Here is a 6,683-nt window from a genome sequence, read left to right as displayed (position 1 = left end):
TGCAAATGGTCATAAGTGAAGTTTTGGAAACTGCAACCCTTAGCGGAGGATTGCTGATATCGCAGGACGAATAGAACGAGCGGGAAGCGCCGGTGTCACCCGGCATGCCGAGCATTGCTTTAGGGAGCTGTCAACAGTCGACCACTGGCGCCGCTCGTGGATAACAAATCAGATCATTTTCATTGATGCGATCAATCGTCGAACATGCTTCTGGATAAAGCAGTTCAGCACCGAGTATTTGTGGTATGGAAGAAAGCGGATCTACCACGACCGGGAAGCGCCAGTTCTCCGGCTATCAAGTGTTTCGTCGCAATCATCCGGTCTTCTTGCAGGGATCATGCTGTGTAAACAAGCATAGTTACAATCCGCGCATCAGAAAGAGAATATTCAACATAGCTTGCGTTGTATGCCATATACAAACGATAACAGGTATGCAGACAACGGTGGTACTGCAGTGCAGTCGACATTTGTGTATTCCCGCTGAAATTTCACGCGCACGCTGTAAATGCTGAATGACGAGTCATTAACTTGAAGTACTAAATTAGTGACAACGCAAGCAGTGTGCTAAACAAAGAGGAGAAGAAACAAGTCCGCAGCAGATGTCGAAATCAAGAGGGCCGAAGCAGTTGCGGGACGCGGCTCTGAGGCAAGATAACGGCCACCGCCAATGACAGGGGCGGTCTCTGTTCGCATTTCGTAAGCATTTGAAACCGTCGAATGTCGGCCGGACGCCGAAGAGCCTATGAGTGCTCAACTTTCCGCTAAGATATCTTTTTCTCATTTTACCGCAAAGCTCTGTCGACTCGAGGGGCGATCGGTTCGACGGGATTTCAAGCAGCCGTGTAGCACGCATTGGGCATGGCAAGGAAAATACTAGCGATAACGTCAAGGGGAGCGATTAGAGTATTACAGAACAAACTGGTGTCATCCATATCTTAGCACTAACAAAATGCGGAAAAAATGAGCTTAGGGTGGCCAAGTAACGAGCCGAACAAAGGTCGGCGTTTAGAGTGGCAGAATGGACTCCAAGGGCAGCGAGTCACAGTCAAAGCTTATGGAATGTCTGATGTGCAGATGTGACAAAAAACAAGGGTAGCCTGACCCTGCCCGACTGAACTCAACAACAGCTAATCGGTGGTCGATGGTAGGGTTCTTTGTCTTGTAAAATTGATCACGGATGACGATGATGACGATCCCCGTCTTCAACTTTGGAGTGAAAAGCGACCCTCAGATCAGGCAATTCGGTTCTTATAGCCGTTGCAGCCTTCTGCTTCTCCTTAAAGAACTACAACATATTGTTGTGTGCTGCAATGGAGTACAGCGCACACAAATCCCCCGCCCCCACCCTCAAAAAAAATAAAAATTCCGACCCAATCCGTGCAATTATGCATGGAAAACAGTATATACCAGCGATCTAATTGTTCCAATGAAGTATGCTAACTGCTGTTCCCTGGAAGAAGGCATTTGTTGCTGAGTTTTGTGTGTTCATGACGACGAGCACTAGATGAAGCTGAAAAGTGTTTTGTTTCATTCTAGGCAAGAGAAATCGAAGAAACATCACGAGATGCACCTGGTCATCACACCAGGGCGCCCTTGGTCACTCTAGTCAGGTCGTAATCACGCCGATTTAACCGGACATTGAAGATACCTCAGAACGCCGTCGTTTTTTGAAAAATTCAGGCAAAGATAACGCCCTAACACAACGACTGCCTGTGTTTTCACAAAAACAAGCACTTAAGCCTCAACAAGTAATTAGAATTTTAAGAGGTTTGTTAGGAAATTAACGGCGATAATTCCACCACACTGTACGGCCGCTTGGCCGAATAACTTGCATACAGAAACCGCTGTGGTGTACCGCTAATCATTTCTTAATATAAATTGTGAAACCGCACCTTCACAACATCATTTATGTGTGCAAAAAACTCATGAAACCTATTTGTCCAAAACGGAAATTGCCGTTTGACTAGCTACATATTTGATAGAGAAGGCGCGCCGTTACCTTTGATAACCAGCTGGAACGTTCCCGTAATCCACCCTGTCCTAAAGCAACAAACATGTAAAATGACGTGATTATGTGCCACAACAAGAAAAGAAGACCGCTCACGAATGGGGTGCCGAATCTGCGGAACAAGCAGATGCTAAATCTGCGAGCGAATGCAAACGTCAAGCTGCGCATTGTATCAATCTCTAGGAAAGGCGATTGGGACCTTTGTGATGTATCTGACGTGATGTATGGTCGAATTCATTGCGCAGTGTCCAGCACAAGGAGCAGAGAGCTAGCGATTTTTGAAATTCGCTTTAACAATCACTTCGAATATAACAGGTCTCAATCAAGCCTCTCTTTGGTTTATGTGGATAGGACGAAATCTTTATTCGGTTCAGTTTACATAATACGTTCTACAGAGTGATCCAAAAACACGACGCAGCAGGGGTATCGTTAGTTATATTTATTTTGATAAAGATACACGCGATATAAAGCCCCATCTCGATGGACACTTCCAAGGCATACACGCGAAGCGCCTGCGCGCCCAGCACGCGCCGCGACGGGCGTCGAAAAGTGGCATGAACCTCCATGCTCCTGGTGCTGGCTCGCTCTCCCTAGGGAGCCGACTGAAAAAAATGTCAAGCCGTGAACAAGAGATGGTTGGGGAGCTGCAAGGATTCCAAGAAAATTTAGGGGAGGAGAGCTTCAAGCCATGAAGAAAAAGAGTCCCCGACAGCCCCCGCGGTCCTCCCATTGTTGTAAACCGGACCCCGCTTCTGACGCGCGCGCGAGCGCCCGTGCGCAGGTGCGATATCTGACATGCACAGATATGCACAGATATCTGCTAAGGAAGGCATTGGTGGCGCCACCCTTGACTGTCGTCTGTTGCACAGAGCTAGAAGCCGGACTCTGCAGTGTGCTACGCACTTTCGTGCCGGGCGAGCAATTTCCGGTTATACCCGTTGTTGCATCCACTTGTTTTCCCTTTGAAACCATGGTACAGCGCCACACTTGTGCGTTTTGAGGAAGAAGACACTTTTGACTTCGTTAAAATGACCTGCGCCAAGCATGCATGGGATGATGAGCCATCGGAAGGATCCAGGGTGCAAGTGAGCGGGAAATACCAAGGTTTCTGTGAACCTGCAATCATCAATATTTCAGGTAAGCGTGAACAACCATTTACTGTTTTTCCCGTTTTACTTTGTTGGTTACCTTTGTCAATGCTGTCGGCAGTTTTCAATGATAGGGCTATAAATTAAGCTAAATGGTATCATAATCCATGATTTATTTGTAAGCTGGGCTAGGTGCAGTCGAAGAGTAATCTCTCATTTTTCAGTAGCGAAATTTTTACCGCCACCGAGTTGCGTTCCTGCCAGCGGTAGTTCAAGTGCATGATATGAATTGTGTAACGCAAAAAACATAGAATAACCTCGCTAAGCACATTGCGGGGCTAGTTAGGGATGTATTTTCTAAGTAACGAGACGTAGACAACAACCTGTCATGGATTCTGTCATATGCACGTATCAGGAACTGAACCCTTTTCATTGTCGTAAGTAATAGTGCTAATTCTATTTTAACTCGGGATCAGCATTGCTGCGTTCTGCGTATCAAATTAGGTTACAATGGCCCCATTACATTTGCCACAAGGCTTGCGCTCTACAGCTAAGCAGGAGCAGTGGAATCAAGAACTGGTACGCGTTTTATTTCGGGTGGTTAGTGCGAACGAACGTGTTTCAGAAACAATTGGCGTATACCTGTTTCCGTTCGCGGTTGTGCCAGGAAACTTTAATGGTAAAGCCCGAAACAAAAAAATCATGAGACTAAGCTTTTAAAGGGGCATCGCGATGATTTGCTATGTACCAGTTAATAGTATTAAATAGATTCATCATGCATTCCAGAGACCAGAGCAAAAAGAATTATAGAAATCGGAGCATGCAAGCGAAAGTTATTCCACTCTGAAAATTCGAAATGAAAAGCTCAGACGAAAACGCATTTCACTCTCCCATTTCACTCACCCAGTACCGAGACAACTGCATGCACGCTTCCGCTGCGTGGGCGCCAAGCGCCCACGCAGCGGAAGCGTGCATGCAGTTTTGTCTTTGTCGTGGCTGTAGACAGCCTCGCAATTTGACAGGGTCTTCCAAACGTGTTCCCCCCGTGTACACGACGCCGTAGTAAGGGCAGGGGTGACTAACGAAAAGGAAGCTCCCCGAAGTTTCTTTTTTAGTCGGACTGTAAGGCTGTCAGCGGTAGCCACCCTCCCCCCCAAACTCGACTCCCGTCTCCTGTCTGGCCTTTCTCTTCACAAGTTCACATTTTGGGCAAGGTGTGTCGACTGGCTTTTTTTTTCGCTGCCGTCTTGGTATGGTCACGGCCGGTCTCGACGCGCGCGCATTCTGGTCTGAGCCAACGTTATTTGAACAGCGCTGGCCGCCATGAAGGTTTGAAGCGGAATGGAAAGTGTCGCCCCTAGCTGTATTCTTGTTAGTTTTCGTTCGCTTTCCCTGCTTCTTTCCAGTTTTTTTGGCATGCGAAAAAGCTTTCAGTACTCAGAGACAAAATATTTTGGATCCATTTCGCAAGTATGAAGGAACAATATGCAAACTGGACGCCCAACCAATGAGAAAGGCAGCGCCCTATCTAGATGCCACCTCATTTCCGCTGCCGCAAATGGCCGCCGCGTTGCGACACCATCGGCTCGAAACAAGCATTTCTAGCGAAGATTAAAATATCAAATATTATGATTTCGGTGATCTCATTGCGCGTTCAGTACTCACAATGTCCCTTACTCTGCATACAAAGATTAAAGAACCCATGCTTTATGTACGTCGCAGGGCACCTTTAATATCCCACAATGGATTTTACGGTAGGGTGTCTCGGATTCAGTGCATAATTCTTCGACTTATGCTACTGTGGCCATGTGCACAAGTTCTGCGCAGATTTATATCATGATCGCTGTAAATTATCTCCCACGCAGCCTACACAACGGCCCTGCCGACCAAGAAGGGGCGGGAGCTCTCCGGAAAGCTGCTGTTGCTGGCCGTGGGCACTAAACACAGCGAAATAAGGAGCGAGAAAGAAAGCATCGACGAAAAGAAGCATACAGAACTATAGAACCACCAGAGCATTAAATGTACCCCAATAAAATTTCCTGCGCAATTTCTGTGTGGTAATTGTGTTAGTTTGTGTTACTTGTGTTACCTATGCTATAAGATTATCAGGAGCTTTAGAGCAGCATAAAACCGAGTGGTTTTTCAATTTAAAGCAGCACTTAGAGATGTATTGGATGACATTTTTTAACGTTTACAGATTTTTATTTTACAAAGTGCGAGAGATATGTCGGTTTGGTCAGTGACGGTGGACCGTACAGCAAGACGGGCATTATGTACGTAATAGAGCTCGATAATCTGAAAAATGATTAATTATATTTAACTAATCAGCTTTCATAATTTTGATTTTGGGGCGTAAGTCTGTATCGCGAAAATGAAGGCCGTCAGTAAAAAAAGATAACCTTAGCTTTTAAATTTTCGTAATCGTTAATGTGGTTCGAAATACTGAACATACACACTTGCACGCTCAGTGAATTGTCTTGTCCGCTTCGCATATTCATAAACGCGTCGCTGCGCGTCGTATCGTTGCCGAATTCAAAGAAACTTTTTCTACATCATAAAATACACAAACGGTGTCCGTGTTTGATGCATAAAAAAAGTGACCGACAGTTTTATGCATTTTCAATGCGGGTAAACCAACTCAGCGAGCTTTGAAATGCGCAAAATCTGGCGCTCGATATTTCAAGTCCTTATAGCAATTAAAAAAAAGTTAGAAATTGGGCTCACCTTTTACGATGACGGCCTTTAATTTCGCAACATAATATTGCCCCTTAGAATCAAAATAAAATGTTCATTAGTTAATGTTAGTTAATTAATCGCCTATTAAATCTGGTTTATCGCTTACATAATGTTAACCATCCTGTATAATCCCCCTACACAGCACCAACGTATCTCTCAAAGTTCTAAAATAAAAATCTGCGTCAAAAATTTAAGCTGTATTACATATCTGAAGTAGTAGCGGTAAGGACGTACTGCACAGTCGCTTACGTCTGCATGTGGCGATAACGGCATATGTATGACAGCATTCTGCAATGGTTGTAACTAATTTCATTACATCTTTTGCTTGGCCGCCCTCCATCACTGTTTGGAGACGCCATGCCCCATGTTCACTCTTTATTGGCTAATGTAATAGAAGGCCACGGCGCTGTTGCAGGCAGTCACTGAGAGCGAGCAGTAAAGAACTCGAATGAGAATAGTTTTACTGGCTGTGATGCTGGTGTGGTTCTAAAGTAGCAGCCTGCAACATTGGAGAAGGGGAGCCTAGGTACTTGCAGAGATTGCAGATGAAGCGCGCTGCAAATCGTTGGATTTGTTCAATTTTTTTGTACCGTCTCCTTCGGTAGATCTCCCCGTATGAGGGCACATATACATTGGCTGCCATTTATTATATATTTCCATATGAAAGCTTATAAGGTTTTAATAAGGGAGTAATCACTCATTTTGATTCCGCCAAGCAGTCACACGGCTACAAATGGACCCGACACAGCTTCCACAGAATCTTTTGCTCTTTCGTAAAAAGATTCGTCCTGGTCTGGGGACATGGTGTATGACTGTGCATGGATGGATGCGAATAAGTAATTAATACCTTA

The 6,683-nt window shown here is 45.2% G+C and overlaps 1 long non-coding RNA gene across 1 annotated transcript; it reads left to right on the top strand.

Annotated features, from left to right (window-relative positions):
* The first annotated feature begins 3,034 nt into the window (after window positions 1–3,034).
* LOC149324880 (uncharacterized) lies at window positions 3,035–5,098 on the top strand. The gene is made up of 2 exons (XR_016286659.1): window positions 3,035–3,145; window positions 4,962–5,098. It is a non-coding gene; the product is annotated as an uncharacterized LOC149324880 (long non-coding RNA).
* The last annotated feature ends 1,585 nt before the right edge of the window (window positions 5,099–6,683 follow it).

The sequence above is a fragment of the Amblyomma mixtum genome, unplaced genomic scaffold, assembly GCF_055824585.1.
Source record: "Amblyomma mixtum isolate Tamu unplaced genomic scaffold, ASM5582458v1 scaffold_13, whole genome shotgun sequence".
Classification (NCBI taxonomy): Eukaryota; Metazoa; Arthropoda; class Arachnida; order Ixodida; family Ixodidae; genus Amblyomma; species Amblyomma mixtum.
Note: the sequence above shows the minus strand (reverse complement) of the source record. Positions and strands in the feature narration are given on the sequence as shown.